The sequence below is a fragment of the Podarcis pityusensis genome (genome assembly GCF_964106645.2).
Source record: "Podarcis pityusensis genome assembly, chromosome: 3".
Classification (NCBI taxonomy): Eukaryota; Metazoa; Chordata; class Lepidosauria; order Squamata; family Lacertidae; genus Podarcis; species Podarcis pityusensis.
Window position 1 is genome coordinate 51,723,386 of NC_138026.1, and position 18,688 is coordinate 51,742,073.

The window sequence follows — 18,688 nt, forward strand, 5'->3', positions numbered from 1 at the left end:
CTGGGGAAGGCTATCAAGGAAGAGAAATAAAATAACCTAAAAATAAAAAATGCAAAACTTTTCAACATTCAGTGGTTGGTTAACTTGTATTCTCAGATACCCAGGTTCCCAAATACCCCAACCAGGTCCATCTGAAGAATTTCTCAGCTGGTTCTAGTAAACAACTTAGATAGTGCTTTTAAGGGGTCAAGGCCTAACAGTGTCTTTTTACAAGGTTTCACAATTTCATTAAGAACATGAAATACATACCTGCATATTGAATGAAATAATACAGCAGTAGCTCATCTCAGGCAGCAGCTGGGGCTCTCATGCAAACGTCGCTTTGTGTCAAAGCCAAGTCAAGAAGTTTCTGCTGTTTTCTTTGAGGACAAGAAGATTTTGTTTTCATTCTCATATGAACCAGTTTTTAAATATATCAAAGTGTTTATATGCCATCATACAAGATGAGCTAGAAATCCATTGCTACATATTCTGCTCCATATTTAAATGTCACAGCAGCCACTGAAAAAAACAAACTCAGCAACAAATCCTCTTATTATCTGCTGTTTTTACTACTCAGCATGTGATGTTTTAAAGTATGACGGCAAAGCATGTTTCCTCCTATATTCTCTTAACCTATACAATTTATTTTGCTCACTTGACATTCATGCTCATATGTTAGTAAAAGAGATTCCACTCCAGATTTTAGCTTGCCAGTAACTTCAGCGTAGGTGAACAATGCCAGAAACTAATGAATACTCAATCTATTCACTGAATTGCAAATCAGACAAGAAACTTCTTCCTCCTCCTATGACTTCTTTCTAAAAGGTTTCTTTTTTGCATCTAGGTCTCTTTCCTTATAAGCAGAACCCTTGGAATCCACAACCAAAATACCAAGCCTTTTGTAAACATCCTAACGTTGCCTTGCTTTAATTTTTAATATTGTGAAGAGATCACAGCAGCTTGCAAAACTAGGAATCAGATGACACTCTTGAGATTGGCAAGTCTTTTTCTCTGGCGCCACAGGATGCCAGTCAATTATACATATATATAAATCATTATATTTTCACACCAAAAAATGGGCATGTAGTCATAAAATGAATTGTATTACAATGCATTAGACCCAAAAAGACTTTCGGAAATCACTGGAAGCAAGTATGTTACAAGAACATTTTAAATGTTTTTATGTAGCAGCTACATAAATGGCACATCTAAAGGCAAGATGAGACAATATTTGCAGAATTTGCAATATTTGGCAAAATCACTGGGGCCAAGAGTGCAGCTGTCTAGCTTAATTAAGTTTCTACTTGCTGCAAGGATTTAGGTCAAACCCTTAAAGTTACTCATGGGATTTTACAATCTGACATTTTCTTAAGGTCTGCAATGCAGACAGTAGTGTGTAACATGCAAATGAACAGGAGATCAGAGGAATCCAAGATACATAACATCAAGATCCTTCAGGGTCACTAGTTTAAAATTATACAGGTCACAACAGTGACATGTACAAGTTGCTGCCATATGTTGGCTCCTTGGTCTCTCCTATGGGAAGCAACTATAGGAATTTCAAAACAGTTTCTATTTTGGCTGCTGTCCATAGAACAACTCCATATAATTTGCATCCTCAATAATATTAGTTGAGGCCCAGCACAGAGTGGACACAGTGACACAGCTGGATTTATAGGTTCAACAGCAGTGTGAATAAACAAAACTCTGAAATTTTTTTTTTAATGCAATTAGGAATGAAAAACTTTTTTAAAATGTATGTTCACTAATTTGTAACAGCCACATGGCTAACACGCAGACATGCAAGAGCTTTTAATAACTGAGACTTTGTTAGTAGTATTTATTCACTGCTGTTCTCAAACAGTAAGTCAAATCTTAATCTCATTAAAATCTGTCAACAGTCCATATAAGAAACAGATTTTACTTTTCTGCACACAAATACACACGCTGCCCCAGCCATATATAGACAACTAGTGAGGAGTGCTTGGTGATGCCTGGGAATTTTTAGAAAGCAATAAATATTGTGATTTTTAAATGGATAGTGTAATTTGTGAATTTGGATACATCATACCAAAAATCAGGTAAAGTTATGTTTTGGTCCACTATCTTGATTCAAAATGGTGACCAGCATCCAAATGTCTGCAAAGACTGCCACCCTCATCTCAGGAACCCTCAAGCCAAGTTCAGTGAAGAGGCAGCTGAACCTATGCCAAAAATGGATGAAGTCACACGAGACTGGTACTTTGGTCTGCCATCTTGATTTAAAATGGCACCTGGCATCCAAATAGTGACAAAGTCCGCTGCCCCACCTCAGGAACCGTCATGCCAAGTTTGGTGATTTATATCTTGAGATGTGGCTGAACCCATAGAGGACAAACATACAAACAACCTTCCAAAATACAGTACTGTATATAATAGATAAAAATAGTGAAGATTCCTCCTACCCTTCTCCAGTATACAACAAAGGAGATGAAGGAAAGCACCAGGCAAAACAGGAGGAGAGAAGCTCTAAAACCTAGATGATCCAGAACTACAAGTTCCGGGGGTTACAAGTTCCTTACCTCTGAACTAAAATCTACTGACTTATCATTCATTCAGACCAATATGTTTTGATTTATAATCTTCATCTGTCACTGTAAAAAAGGTAACCCTCTTTATCTTCCGCCTCTGCTTATAATTGCAACTATCAAAATGCAGTGAGCTGTATAGATAAAATTTAGTGCACCTTAGGGGCTGTCACTTCACTATACAGCAAAACAGTTCCATTCATTTCCACCCCAGAGTCCTCTTTTCATTTAATAAACCCCTCATCTCCAAATTGAAAGCTATTATTTAAACTAAAAAATACTTGCAAACAAAGAAGTAAAATATTTTTAAGAACAATAGCTGTGAACCTGAGATGTAGCCTCACATGGGCAAGTGAGACTCCTCCATTGAAAGCAAAAGCAAGGGAGAATGTCTGATCATAATCTGTAAAAAATATATACAGTGGTACCTCGGGTTAAGTACTTAATTCGTTCCGGAGGTCTGTTCTTAACCTGAAACTGTTCTTAACCTGAAGCACCACTTTAGCTAATGGGGCCTCCTGCTGCTGCCGCCGCACAATTTCTGTTCTCATCCTGAAGCAAAGTTCTTAACCCGAGGTAATATTTCTGGGTTAATGGAGTCGGTAACCTGAAGCATATGTAACCTGAAGCATATGTAACCCTGTACCTCTGTACAGGTACCACTGTACTCTGTACCACTGTACCACTGTACAGGTACCACTGTACTCAGGTACTAAATTCAGAGTAGGGTACATAGAATAGGAGAATATATGTTAATGCTCAACACTTTTGGTGGATTGCAGTATAGTAAACAAAATGTTCAGTAATATTGTTGCCATCTTCTGGATTTGTTTTTTTTAATGGTCCAGTGTACAAAGTGATTCTCAGCACATATAACAAGGGTTTGCCTTCTGAAAATACACAAACAGCAGGCTGTTTATACTAGGAACAAGGTTACATTTAACTTTAGATGAGCATTAGAAAAGCAGAACCTTATCTAGTCCAGCATTCTGCTTCCCACTGTGGCCAACCAGATCCCTCTGGGAAGCACACAAGCAGGACATCAAGGCAATAGTCCTCTCCTGTTCTTGTTCTGCAGCACAAGAGGCTTCCTGCTGTTGATCCTGTGGAATGCATTTAGCCACCATGACTAGTAGCCATTGATAGCTATATCCTCTATTAATTTGTCTAATGCCCATTTAAAGCCACCTAAAATGTCAGCCATTTCCACATCTTATGAGAGCAAATCCCATAGTTTAATTTTGTGATGCTGCCTTGGAAACTTCAGCTGGTGCAGAATGTAATGACTAGATGACAGAAACAGCCTCCAGAAACAGCTCTATTGACTTATTTGTTTGCAGCCATAATTCTGGGCATCATGAGTTTCAAAAGCCTTAACAACCATATACGGAATGGGACCCAGATACCTGCATGAACACCACAAGAAATGAGACGTAAGAGCATAAGAAGAAGAACCCTACTGGATTAGAACACATGTCCATCTAATCTCACAATGGCCAATTAGATGCCTATACGAAGCCCACAAACTAGACCTGAGTGCTACAGCACTCTCCCCACTCATGTTCCTCAGCAACCGATATTCAGAAACATATTTCTTCTGCCACTGGAGGTAGTACATAATCACTAAATATGATAGTCATTGACAGCTTTATCCCTCCCATACCCAATAAATTAACAGAATCCCCCTTTAAAGCTATTTAAGTTGATAGCCATTGCTACATGTTGTGGGACCAAATTGTACCATTTAACTATGTACTCTGTGTTTTGATGTCATAAGAGACCCTTCTTTGTGTTCCCTTACATTCGGAAATGAGGCAGGTGGTGATGGCCCCCTTATGAATACCCTAGAGACTCACATGCCACCTTCACTCCCAAGTTTCAGACAGCAGGTCAAGTTATTTTATTCACCAGGCATTTTAACTGGCTTTATGGACAGAACCCAAGTTTGTATATGAATTGATTTTATTCCCTGATTTTAAATTTCTAGGGCTTTTTTTTTTTTTTAATTTGCTGATTTTCTTGTTTTTAGTTATTTGCTGGAGGTGTTTTTTGTTTTTGTTTTTTCAAACCCTTCAACCTTTACCTGTTTTGGAATTGGTTTACAGATCGAAAAGAACATAAAAATATCTTAAATAAATGAATAAGTACAGTTATTCAAAATTAAGGCTAGAGGGAAAATACATAAGCTCAATTTGCAACAGCAGAAGCATTACTATCAAATCCTCTGAAGCCACAACTAAACATATTTCATGTGTAGAAGATATACAAGCTCACGAAGAAATGAGTGATTGTATATATTTGGGGTGTAAGATGGACTAAATGCCTCAAGGCAAAGTTAAGATTTCCCCTGAAAGTAGTGTTTTGTGTTGCTTGTTCTGAAGGGTATGTGTGTGAAATCATCTATCAGAATAATGGCTGCTAAACAGAACGATGGTTTCCATCTTGAAGCCATATTAATAGACTGAAGGCTCTCTCTAAAGTAATTACCTAGACACAAAAAGGAAAGGGGGAAAAATCATTTGGGGGAGAGATGAAAGTGCTTGCTGGGAAGAATGAAAAGGTATCAGGTGTCCCTTGGTTTGCTTCTGGCCCCCTTCATTGCCCAGAATATTGGCAAGGAAATTGCTATTAAGTCACCCTGAGCTGAAAGGACAAAGTGGTATTGGTAGTGCTTCCAAGCATTTTAGAACAGTTAACCTAGAAAAAGACAACACATTCCAGTGACTGTTCACAAAACATAAAAGAAATCCTTTGAGCCTGACATTTACCAGAATTCTGAAGCCCATTCCATCCATTTCTTACAAACTAACCACCCACTCATGGGTTCACAATGATTACCGCAGAATCACAGAGCTGGAAGAGACCAGAGTCTCCCAAGTCCAGGTTTAGGCACCTACCTATTGATTAACTTTCAGAATTCAAACCACAGGATACTAAAGCCAGAGAGAAAATGTGAGAGGACATTTTTTAAGATAAATTAATGAACACGAATAAATCCCATTCACTATAAACTACAAGCTTTACTGTGTACAATTTCACATTATCCAGTACACCATATCTGTGATCCATTGAAGCACATGAACAAAGCATTTCCATGCATGATGGGTAGTTGTCATCAAACAACTCTTCTCGCAATGGTGTCTCATGCCTCATGGAGTGCTTTATATCCCAGCCCATGAGAAGGAAAATTCTAGATGCTCCAGAAAGAAAATAGGTAATTTTTTATTTATTTTTTTGCTCAGTCCTTGAGGCATGTTGCCCCATCAGCCTCCACTGTCCTCATTTCCTTTCTCTGAACTCTAGATTATTTGTTCAGGAAGTGACTACAAGAAAAAAGCTGAAGACTGGAGAAATGTGCTGCATCTTAGGTTCAGGAGCAAAGTTGAAGTCACTAAAGTTCTAGGAAAGGCTCTGCAATCTGCTGGTATCCTGTAGCATCTCTGAAATAAGATGCCAGCTGAAGGTAATTTCTCACTTTACATTTTATAAATGTATATCTTTCTCAAGTACAAAATGCATAAACTTCCTATTAGTTGGGAACAGCTCATACACATTGAAATTGCCACTTTTTCCAGTGAACTATATCTAAAAGTGGCTCAATTCTTTCTTGATGCTGTCTGTACACATTTAATGAGCAAAAGTGGGGATTTAACACACACATGCATCATTCTCAACTAAATCAACAAGATGCCTGTTTATTAAACCAAGGATTCCATACCCAGGTAGGAAGTAGTCTTGAATCTAAGTGAAATTGTCAGGCCTAAACAAGGCAATTGTAGAGTGTAATCATATGCACTTTTACTCAGAAGAAAGCTGTATTTGTTCCATAGAACGTGCTCCCAGATAAGTGTGCACAGGATTGCAGCCTTAGTCTGCAACTCTGATCATCAGCAGGTTTTTTTAAAGGGTAAGGCAGGAAAGTTTATTTAGCTTTCCAATTTCAGATGCCAGCTAAAGACAAAAACAACCAAAAACCCTCCTCTAAATCTAAAGGATAAAATTCTCTGCATTTTCTGAAAACACAATCACAAACTTCTTTTCCTGTGGTCATGCCTGGTTTTCCTCTTATTTTCCCTGTGTCTCTTAACTAGAATTTGTAGCCTGGTCTATAAGAATGCAAGTCCTTTCCACTGAGCAAGAACTTCCAAAATGTAATACGTGTGCAAGCCCTAAAAGAAGAACAGCTGACTCCTGAGATGCATTCATTAAACACAGAGGCTCCATAGTAATGCTAGTGTTCCCTTCTCTCTTTGCACACCACACCACGATGAAGGGATTTAGAAAAAATTACTTAAACTACTCTAACGGGGTGGGGATTCAAGAGTTTCAGCTGCTCAGTCACAGACAGACTATCATATATGATGCAATTATTTTGCTTTATGTGGAATGAATTTCCAAAGAGCAAATGCTCATGTTGTAATACAGCATCATTCTGCATTGCTGATATGTGAAGTCACCAAGTCATGTCACCGTATAGGAAAAATCTGATTACAAGCAGGCATGCTGAGTATGCTTAATGCTGTTCTTTCTCTAGGATTCAATACATTTTACGTGTTTTTAAAAAAACAGAATGTCGACACCAAAAAGGTGACCTCCAAGTAGCAGCGCTGAAAACACCTTGTCATATATTAGAGCAGCATTGACCAACCGAATGCCCTCCAGATGTTTTGGACTACAACTCCCATTAGACAACTAGCTATGCTGGCTGGGACTGCTGGGACTACTTACTAGTTCAAAATATTTAGAAGGTACTAGAGTGTGGAAGTCTGCGTTAAGAGAGCTGCTGCCAATCAGAGTGGACAATATTGAGTTGGCTGGACAAACTATCTCAGCAGAAGGGTTCAGTTTCAATGATAAAGAGGCAAACACAAATTGCACCCTAAGCACATAGAAGCACACAATTTGAATTCCTATCAAATTGAAAGTTAATAATGCTGGAGCAGTTCTTCCCAAATCATGAAATAATGCATGGATTTTCCAAATGTGAGTTTCACTGCAACATTCATCAGCATTCAGTTATTTGCATGGGGATACACACACACACACACACACACACAGAATTATGCCTTATTAATTTTGCTTGCATTATTTTCAGCTCTTCTTTCTTGTTGTGCTTGCCCTACCAGCAGAACTACTAAAATATAACTATAAAACAATATTTTAAAGGGAGATTTAACAGTCACTCAGCATCCATTATGTATAATAATAATAATAATAATAATAATAATATTTATACTCCGTCCATCTGGCTGGGTTTCCCCAGCCACTCTGGGTGGCTCCCAACAGAATATTAAAAACACGATAAAACATCAAATATTTAAAATGTCCCTAAACAGGGAAGCAAACCTTACTACTTTAGTCTGAAAAAGACCAACAGTGCAAATTAAGGCTACAAAATTTTGTTGAACATCTCTCACTGAGACTTCCTACAGTTTCCTAGATTGCAAAAATATGAACTGATCTGGACCCCGTACTCATCATTTGAGGCCCTTCTTCATGTGCCCTCTCCATGAGAGGTCTGAAGGCGGCAACATGAGAACGGGCATTTTCTGTGGTGGCTCCCTGTTTGTGGAATGCTCTCCCCATACAATGATGCTGCCATCATTGTGTATCTTTACGCGCCATGCAATTTTTCCCCTATGTAACTGGGCCTCTGTCCTTTAACTATCTGTGGCCTTATGGAAGTGGGCAGGATATTTTTAATGTATTTCTTTTTCCTCTTGGTTTTAATTTATCTCAGGGAGGGGGGTATCTGTCTATTTGTTTGGTTGTAAGTTGCTTTGGGCTTGCCTGGAAAAAACAAAGTGACTAAATAAATAAATAAATAAACAAATAACAGAATGTATAAATAAAATGCATAATAAATTGGGGGGAAATAGGATCCCTGCAGTTTTAGTCTAACTGCAATGACTTAAAAATATTGTAATGTGAATCATACTTCTGCAGAGGCTAGACAGTTTTTAACTTGTCCAATCACATTTTTATTAGACCATAAATTTACTGCAAATCATATCATGCCTAATGAAGCCCATAGGGCTGTTGGCCTCAATGGTATCTTCACATACTGCTCCATATATATATATATCTATATATATATATATATATATACATATACATATAAATATATAGCATTACTCAGGCTCCTTAAGCAGGATAACTGTTGCGTATTAACACATTCCACAACTGCAAATTCACTGTTTTATACATAGGAAGTATCTGTTTTAGAAGTGATTTTCTTTGTTGGAAAACTCCACAAGCAAAAATTGTCACATGCTATGCCTTGCATTTGCACCCTCTGAAAAAAAATCACCAGATAATCCCTACTTCAAAAGCCCCACTGTTTGTCCATCTGACAACTGCTTCCAAAGAATGCAAACATGCCATCTCTATCAAGTGGTAACAAAGATTACTACAAGTGTTATGAGTTGTGTGCCCAGTACTGAAGGTAAGAAATAAACATTTTGCTGCAGATGGGTAGCAGAAAATTGTTACTACTTAGGTTTTTTCTAATGCCAATGTGAGCTCAAACATTACCGTATTTTTCGCCCTATAGGGCACACCGGCCCATAGGACGCACTTATTTTTTTTTGGGGGGGGGGAAATAAAGGGGAAAAAAATTATTCCCCCCCCGAGCCCCAAAGAACAAAGAAGCCATGACAGCGAGTGGGATGGATCCCGCTCGCTGTCCTGGCTTCGTTTTTAATTCGGGGCTGGGGGTCCGGGAGTGAAGGCGAGGTTGCGCAACCTCGCCATCGCTCCCGGAGCTTGCGGGGCAGGGGGCAGGGGAAGCCCAAGCTTCCCCCAACCCCAGAATGGATCCCAGAGCAATGGCAAAGTTGTGTACAGCTTCGCCATCGCTCTCAGAGCTTGCGGGGCTGGGGGGATAGCTTCTTGAAGCCTGGGGAGCAAGAGGGGTCGGTGCACACCTACCCCTCTCGCTCTCCAGGCTTCAGCGAAAGCCTGCATTCGCCCCATAGGACGCACACACATTTCCCCTTCTTTTTTGGAGGGGAAAAAGTGCGTCCTATAGGGCGAAAAATACAGTAATTTTAAATAGCACATCTGAACGTATATATGCTTCACAGAGGCAAAAATGGAATTTGCTCAGTAAAGCAACAATTATCCACTATAGGCCATGTCGCTTATGGGAAAAGGATGCGCATTATTATAACGACACAGTTCCAGGCGTAGTTAATGCCTGTTTCCAGCAGCTCAACTCTTTCCAAAAGCATACATATGAACTACAGTCAAGAACATTTATTCTGACATGATTAAAAACTCAAATCCTATGTCCCGCTGTGCAAAGACAACAGAGCACAGAATTGTGTTCAGGGTTTTCAGACCCATAACAGTAGATTGCTATGCTGGAAGCCTGCCGTTCCTATTATTATTATTCAATGTATTTTTATACCACCCTTACTCCCATAGGAGTTCAGGGCGGTTCGCAGCATAATAAAATATAACCAACACAAAGCAATAATTAAAACATCTAAAACTGTGTAGCTAAAATCAAAGATACAGTGCAGCAAACATCAATAGTAAAACTGTTGGGGAGGAATTTAATGTACTGCTAAGCAGGCCACTCCACCAGTGCAAGTATTTCTGCTTCCCTGATGAAACATTCTACTTTCTCCCCTGACCTCAGTGTTGTTCTAGGGGTCTCTCAATTCCCTTCACAGCCAACTTGGGGTGGCAAGAGAGGCACCTGGAAGGAGGAGCAGGGGAAGCCCTGTTGCACTAATGGAAGTCCTTGTGTGGGCTTTTGCTGGCATGACTAGTTAGTTGAATCTGTCCCATGGACTCCATAACACATTTCTGTCCTCAAAGCCCAGGCAAACAAATGCATGATCAGTTGATACCTAAAGCTTGTCAACATAGGAGACAGACCCACTTTTTCAAGAAGAGAACTCCACAGTTGGCACACTACCACTGAGAAGACTCATTTTCATGTTACAACACCACAACCCATATTCATTGGCTGGACCATGAGCTGTGCTTCCCCCATTGATCTCAGAGCATGAGCTGGTAGGCAATAGAAGAAGCACTCCTTTAAGTGCTCATTGAAATACATCTGGTAGCTCACAGACACAGAGTGCAATTCTATAAGGATTAGTGACATCTGAGCCCATCCTGCTACTTGACTAAACTCTACAATTCTATGATTCTACAATTCTAAACTCTGTGATTCTATGATTCTATACCAGCTGCAGCTACAGGACTGTCTTCAAGGATACCACCACATAAGGTCACAAGGCCAAACTGTAAGGTTAATACTGCTGAAGCTGGGCTATCCTAGTCCTGGAATGGCCATAACTAGTGAACCAGTCATAGTTGGATATCACTCAGGCTTCTAGCAACAGCTTGGAATGAATGAGTACCCACAAACTATGTACCTGTTTTTTCAGGGGAAGTACAACCCACTCCAAAACAGGCAATTCCCCCAATTCTTGGACCCAAGAAACACCTGTCCATAGCTCCTCCATCTTGTCAGGATTCATTCTCAGTTTACTGGCACTCATCCAGGCCATCACTGCTTCCAGACATTGGTCCATCTCTCCTAATTCATTTGTAATGTAGTGTCATCAGTAAATCAGTGAGACCATGCTCCAGATCCCCAAATGAACCTCCTAGGAATTTCAATAGCATGGGGGACAAGTAAGTTCCTTGTGTCATGGGGCTGAGCGGAAGCTCCTCAATGCTACTCTCTGGTAATGACCCCACAGGCAGAGTCCCAACCTGCACAACTACTCAAGGATATCATGGTCAGCGATACCAAACACTGTTTGTCCTCTGATAAAGAATCAAGATGACCAAAGCTGTTTCAGTGGTGAATACAAACTGAAATGGACCTACACATTATCCATGCATGTCTGCAGCAGGCCAGCCACCACTCTCTCAATCCCCTTGCCCAGGAAAGAAATATTTGCAACTGAATGGTTGTTATCTAATACCTTGGGATCCAGGGACAACCTCTTCAGGAAGGACCACACCACAGTCCCTTTCAAGGCAGCAGCCATGTATCTTCCCACAATGAGGCACTGACCACTCTCTGGATCCAGCCAGTCAGTCCCTCACTGTTAGATCTTAAAAGTCATGATGGCCTACCCCTGCAACACCCAGTCCACATTGTCAGGATACAACAACTGAAAGTAATCCCATTCACTTTTACCAGATAGTGTAGGACCTGTATGAACTGTGCTGTCAAGTTCAGAGTGGATAGGAGCTCAAAACAATCACAATAATTAGCACTGCTATTCTAGAAAAAGAAAGTATTGCATGGCACAACAGCAATGCTAAGGCAAATTTTCGGTATGTGTTTTTCGGATATGAGTGTTATGGTATATGCAGCTCCTTGCAACCCTTATGAAGTAGCACCAACATGAGCACCACCACCTTGCAAGTGCCAGGCATTCCTTTGAAATAGCAAGGAAAGCAGAGACATACAGCTCTCTGCCCCAATTGTCTCACATAAAATACTGTGGCACTGTTGCAAAGGCAGATAATGCTAGCATTTCCTCTGGCATGGTACTGAAAAGTCTGAAGATAGTATATTTGACAAAGTGCCTGGAACAGCTACAGCTTTCTGTTCTTTCCTTCTTGCTTCTTGAACATGAAGCCTGAGAAACATCCTATACAGTATGTACAACCCAAAATACTGCACCCCACATTTTAAACATGATGTAATTCAAATAAAGTTACCATTTCACTTGCTCTGTGCCCCTAAAGCTTGTAAATTATTAAATTATATTTTACAACCTCAAATTTTAGAACCAACAGTTTATTACACCAATTTAATTATAAAAAGAATAAGCACAATTCAGCCAAGATAGGTATTCTGAAGCCCATTACATGAGATGTTTGCAGATCCAGACATCTAAAATGGGCAGGGGGTTGCTGCCACCATGTCTAATTTGGATCTTACTGTCTTTGATTTCACTGTAAGAAAGCACAGACATAATTTAAGAATCAACACGTGCTTCACTGTGCTCCCTACAATAAGTGGTTATTTTAGAGCACTCAATTTACATTTTGTCCAAGAACTGTAAATTACAGTAAAATGGTGGGTATCTGAATAACTATTCTCCTTTTTCTGTCACTGAAAGATGAACTAAATTAACTGCAAAAACAGGACCCTTCAAATTTACCTTTCAGACTAAACCACAACAAATCGTATCGTCTGCAAACATAACCAAAAGTGCTTAACAATTGTTTAAATGCTGACAGAGTTCTCATGAGAAGAGTTTGTTTAAAAGAACTACAAATTGTTACACAATTTTTCAGGTAATACAAAGAAGAATGTGGGGCTGAGGACACGTGTGAGCAGGTAAGTATCCTGGGAGAATTTTCAATTTCTATGCATGCCTTTCTAACACACCCTGTCCCTACTTCTGAGCATAAGAAATGAATGTACCACAATAATGGAGCGGGGGTGGGGTGGGGGAGAGAGAAAGCATTTTACAAACACTATGTATTTTAGGCTACAATCCCATACACGGTTACCTGGGAGTAAGTCCAATTGATATTGATGTGACTTACCAGACATGCACAGAATTGTGCCCCTGATGTTCTACTAATTTCCCTTCATTCACCATCTTTCCTGATGGAAGCAGCAAAGATCACTCTATGTTTTTTAAATATTTCCCAGGTTAAAAAAGAGGGGGAGAGAGAGAGCTGGCTTTAACATATAAATTGTGATTCTGCAGGCACAGCAAAATGCTGGCAATCCATTGGTGGTGTTAGGAATCCTTCACTAGACTAAATGTGACTGGAAAGATACTGAGAACAGTTCAGTGGTATCTTCTGGAGAAAGAGAAAGAAGAAGCCCCAGGGAATAAGCAAATAATAACAACAACCAAAGGAAGAAGGGAGGGGGAAAGGGGGTCTCTTTCAAACCTCACTACCCTTGAGCATTGTGTGAACCTCTTTTCTTCGCTGAAAGCCTTCTTTGTCACACACACACTTCAAGATCTATTTGCAAGAGGGGGAGGAGTCACTTTATTTATTATTTTCCCCACTCCCCCTTTTTGCAGTTAAGTTGCAGCACATAAAGCCTTGGGATGAATCTCGCCTGTTTCCCCCCCTCCCCTCTCTAAACTAGTAAAATCATCAGTCTGTGTGAGTTAAGAAGGTGGAGATCTGGACAAATTTCAGCATTTTTGCCAAGAAGGAAGGGGGAAGCAGCTTTTGCATGTGGAAAACTCTACTGTACTGTATAGGACAACTATCAATTATTAAAGGATTACATCATTGTAGTTATTCTCACCCTCTCCCTCATTCAGCGTGCCACAAAACATTATCTAATTGATCCTCTTGCAATCACAATGCATCCCCATCAGGGGTTGACAAATGTCCCTTATACTGAAGCGGAATCCCCTTCTTTTTAAAAAGAAGGTTTCTGTATTCCACAACATCTCAGCACATAGAACCTAGCAGGCAGCAGTCCTCATTTAAGAAAGCCGAAGCTCTACTCTGTAGATCAGCGGCATCATCTCCAAAGTGCCCCTGTTTTGAAAATCCTGTCATATGGCCACGCCAGTCACCAACCCCGTCAGCAGCAGGGTCACAAGAAGGGCCAATCCTACAGAGCAGACAGCAGCTCACATAAATCTCTGCTTTTGATAGCTATGAAGCATTTCTGCAAAGGCGTGGGACAGGCAGCCACACACGCACACACAACATCCTATAAATCTCAAATGAAAAACTTCTTAACTGCAGACTGTTCCTCCCAGAGGCCAGCACAGGGCACCCTTATCCAACAAGAGCTGGACACAAATGGCATATGGAAATAACAGGGCTTTATAGAGCTAGTAAATACGTTGAATGCCATGCTTTAGAAATGACATTACAGTATTCTGGCTCCCCATCCACACCTCTCTGCCATGTTCGACGATGCCGTTATTGCATGGGGAATGAAAGCGTTCTGTTCTGGTTTCCAAATCTTCTTTAGGCCCAGCCACCACCACGCCTCTCGAATTATAAACGGACCCATGCCTCTGGTCCCATCATCACTCCCTTTCTAGGTCCCATCCCCTTTGGTCTGGCGTTCACACACACGACTCTGGAGGTGGGAGCTCCGCGCGAGAAACAACATGCAGCAAGACAATTGCTCCCAGAGCCACTTCAGGAGAGGAGCGCGCGCGCGCGCACACACACACACACACACACGCCAGCACAAAGCGGGGAACCCAGCCCGGTGGTACAAAAGCCGGCGCATGCCTCGTTGCCCTCCCTCCCTCCCTCCCTCCCTCCTATAAGGCAGGGGCTGCGGGAAGTCCGGGCGTCGCGCTCTCGTGCTTACCTGAAGCGCAGCCGGACTTGGGTCTGCAGCGCCGCCTTCACCCCAGCGCCCCCTCCCCCTCGCGCTCTCTGCAGGGTCCGGAGGGCGGCGGCGGCGGCGTCCCCTTTCCAGAGGAAAAAAGCTCCGGGCGATATCTGTCGCTCGCTCCCCCTTGCTATTCTTAACGTGAGGACCGACGGTGTGGGGTGGTGGGGTGGACGTCCCTGCCTCAGCGGCCGGGGGGCGCCAAATGGCCGAGGAAGGGGCGGCAGCTTTGTCTGGCGCGCGGGCTGCTTGTCCTGAGGAAGATGGGCTCGCGCTGCGCGGCTCCGTTGCCTCCTCTCTCTCTCTCTCTCTTTTTGTGCCTAAGACTCAAGCCAAAGCCGCTTCAGTCTGTCTCCTCCCCTCCTCCTCCCACCACCGCCACCCAGGCTCCTGACAGATGGCGCAACCGCAGCATCGCTGCTTTGGCGCTCCTCCTGGATGGAGCCTGGACTCCTCCACTGCCTTGCCTTGCCGTCCCTCGCCTCCTCACCCCTGCGTCAGTTCACTAAGCGGGGAGAGGATGCGGGGGGGGGGCGCACGCACGCACGCGCGGAGGAGGGAAGACTGACATCCCTAGCCGGCCTATGGCGAAGCGCTTTTGGGGTGGGTTAGGCGGGGAGAGGGGACTCCAGTTCTTATTGGCACGCGCGCTACTCGGGAAGGCGGGCGCACTGGGATTCGCTTTTGCACATCACATCTCGGGTTGCTCTGTGGGATGGATGGGGTGGGTGCGCCCAGCTGACAGAGCGCTTTGTTGGGGAAGGGTTCTTCCAGCCGCCCAATGAAACGGAAAGGAAACTGGAACAGAGGGAGAGATTCTTCCTTTTTTTTAAATGCCTGGGCTTTGCATTGCAAGGATTGATTGAGTGAGTCAGAGAGTTGGAAAAACCAGCGTGTCATCTCATCCGCCCGCAGTGACCATCCGCGCCAGCATCCCTGTATGAATCAATCCAAGGAAACGTGAATAGGGATCTGGTGGTACTAGTTTGATCAGAATGACTTGATGCTTTTCACAGTTTGCCAAGCCATAGAAATGTAGGTGTTTTCTACTGCTCTAGTGGGCAGGTTTGGTAGGTAAGTTTGGGCTGGGCCAAATGCTAGAAAGAGGCTCAAAGTTTCCATTTGGGGCCACCAAAATCTGGTGCTGCCTGTGCTACACCCCTTTTGGTTCCTTTTCAGCCACTGAATGAATGCATAAATTTACACTGTAGATCTCCAGTTCTCTTAACTCCAAAAGAGAGCTTGACCATGCCAAAGTTTCCTTGACCTTCCCACCGATTAGGGAGGGAAGGAACACTGGCGTTTAGCACCTCACCTCTTGAATGGAAGGTCTGCTTTCCACCATAAAACATCTGTTTCCTATTCCTCAGTAAAACAGAATTCATTGAAGTGTTGCACTTTGTAACGCCCGCAGAATTATGAAATCCTCAGTTCAGCCTATTTTGCAATAATATGTGGGTCGGTTCAGATAACATGACTTTGTTGGTCTTCATTCATATGACAAAGAAAAATATAAATTGCTTCCCAATCTGACTGCAGTCCATGAGTGTGTGTGTTAGGTGGAATACACAGGCACACTCCATCTTTTTAGGGATTTTTTAGTATGATTATGTAGAACAGCATATCTAGGCCGCTTTTGGTCCCACACAGTGGTCCCCAAACAGTGACAGCAAGGCATTTGTCTTGTCTTCAAAGTATAATTTAAAGGTAATGTAATCTGCTATCCTATACACAATTATCCCATTGAACTCATTAGGGCTCGCTTCTTAGTAGATGTGTTTGTAGGATTACACTGAGATATCTATACATTGGAGGTAAACAGAAAACGAACATATCAAAAGTAAACCACCAAATTAAATTTTACCGCTTCTCATGCAATTAGAAATATAGTCTCATTTCTATGTGTAGAAAAAAAGTCACTTGTGGAACCTTAAAGACTATCAGATTAGATTAACACCTAATTCCCTCGCCCCTTCATTGTTTCAACATGTGCAGAAAATTATGTGCCTCTTAAGTTCTATGCCTGACAGTGCATTGCGGTCAGAGGTAGATCTGCAATCTTATACACTTACCTGTTTAACTCAATGAGACTTAATTTTGAGAGGGCATGTATAGGCCTGTGCTCCTCCATAATATATTTCAGCATTTCAGGGACTGTGCTATTGCTCATTAAGGATACACTACCTGCAACAGTCAACTAACTGCAACAACCAACAAACATGTTTATTGTGACATAATATTCTATGGTCAGAAGTGGGTTTATGCCACAGTAACTGTACATACACTCTGCCTACATTCACTCAGAAGTAAGCCCCACTGAATTCCATGGGGTTTACTTGCTGACCTAGTGGTAAGCATGTATTGAACCCTACAAATTGGTTAGCCTTAACCAATGGACTTAACTACTTGGGCAAAAGGTGAGGCATAAATGTAAAAATAAATAATAATACCAATAAGAAGTCAATTTTTACTATATAATTATAATACAAATCAATAAAATGCTGAAACAAGTTATCAAAGTACTGATGAGAGAAATAGCAGGATACACACAAATAAAAAGTCTATTGTCATCCTCCTTGTAGCTTACAACAGAAGAACAATGATAGGGTACCACTTCCCATCTAGAAGCAGCCTAAGTGTAGAAACATTTCAATAATTCCCTTCTCTATCAATGTTTTGCTTTTTAAATGATGTGAGCCACCTCACATCACAGTTGCACATGAGTGCAACTGAATAAATCCTTACTCAGAAGTAATCCACACAGAATTCAGTGGGACTTACTCCAGCCCAAGTAGGTTTCTGTGCATAGGATATGACTGGGCTATTAATTTCATATAGCTGTTTTCCTTTTATCTCAGAATTAATTAAAACATCCAAGGTTTTCTGCACATTCCTAGCTCCTTCTAACTTCTGAGCAACGTATCTTTATCCTTTGATCACACATCATTCCAAATGTGGTATTTTGACAGTTTCTGTGAGCCTTCAGAACCACGTATCAAAGATCCTTTGACTTTCATAAGAGCAACCTGAAGACAGCAGGTATTGAGATGGAAAGAACAAACAGGGTTTCACAAATGCGATCTGTAGCAAAATGTTGCACTGTAATGTGCTTTTGTTCACCGTTCCAGCCAGCCATGCCTTCCTCCGTTTCCCCATGCCCAATACCTGCCCTCCCACTGCTAACACACACTCCAAATTCTACACTCATTAAGCACCATCAGTTCACATTGTGCTATTTGGAATTCCACCCACCTCAGGGATTATTCCTTTTAAAATAAATGTACTTCTGGAAACCTCAGGATTTTCCCTATCCTGGTGATACCTCCAGGAGTGGCTGGTGCAATGAGGGAGTGCCATGCCCCTGTCCTCCTGAGAGTGGTGCTACTTCCAATGTTTCTGCTTACCTGGGTGGGGCAGAGTGATGGTGAGGCTGTGGCTAAGCAACTGCACCAATGGGAGTGATGGATTGACCATGTTGCCGCACCTACACGGCTCTGACCTTGATATCAAAATTAGGGGAAATTCATTGCTAAAAGGCTAATGACTTTTTCATGAATATATATACACAGAGAGAGAGAGAGAGAGAGAGAGTAAATCGATGTAAAAATGTGAAGTACGGGACTTAAGATTGTGGGAAGCTAAAATCTCAGTGAACTCAGCAGGGCTTCCTTCTGAATAAACATGTATTTGATTAGGTTTCATAGGTCTGCCTTCACTTTGAAAATATTATAAATATTTTGAAAGGAGATAAAAATTCAGAGCCAACTATGCAAATCTAGTACAACCTCCAAGCTTTGCTGTCCAATCTTCTATTGTC

At 41.7% G+C, this 18,688-nt stretch overlaps 1 protein-coding gene across 6 annotated transcripts in view; it reads right to left on the reverse strand.

The window, feature by feature from the left end:
* The window catches only part of FYN (FYN proto-oncogene, Src family tyrosine kinase), a 117,466-nt gene extending 102,091 nt beyond the window's left edge, over nt 1-15,375 (reverse strand). For 4 of the 6 annotated variants that reach the window (XM_081000400.1, XM_081000403.1, XM_081000402.1 and 1 more), the window contains exon 1: nt 14,848-15,374. The gene's annotated coding sequence lies outside the window, so the exon portion shown is untranslated. Of the gene's footprint in view, nt 1-249; nt 360-14,847 lie in introns of all 6 variants that reach the window. The other 2 variants (XM_081000397.1, XM_081000401.1) reach the window with 2 other exon arrangements.
* Nucleotides 15,376-18,688: the final 3,313 nt, after the last annotated feature.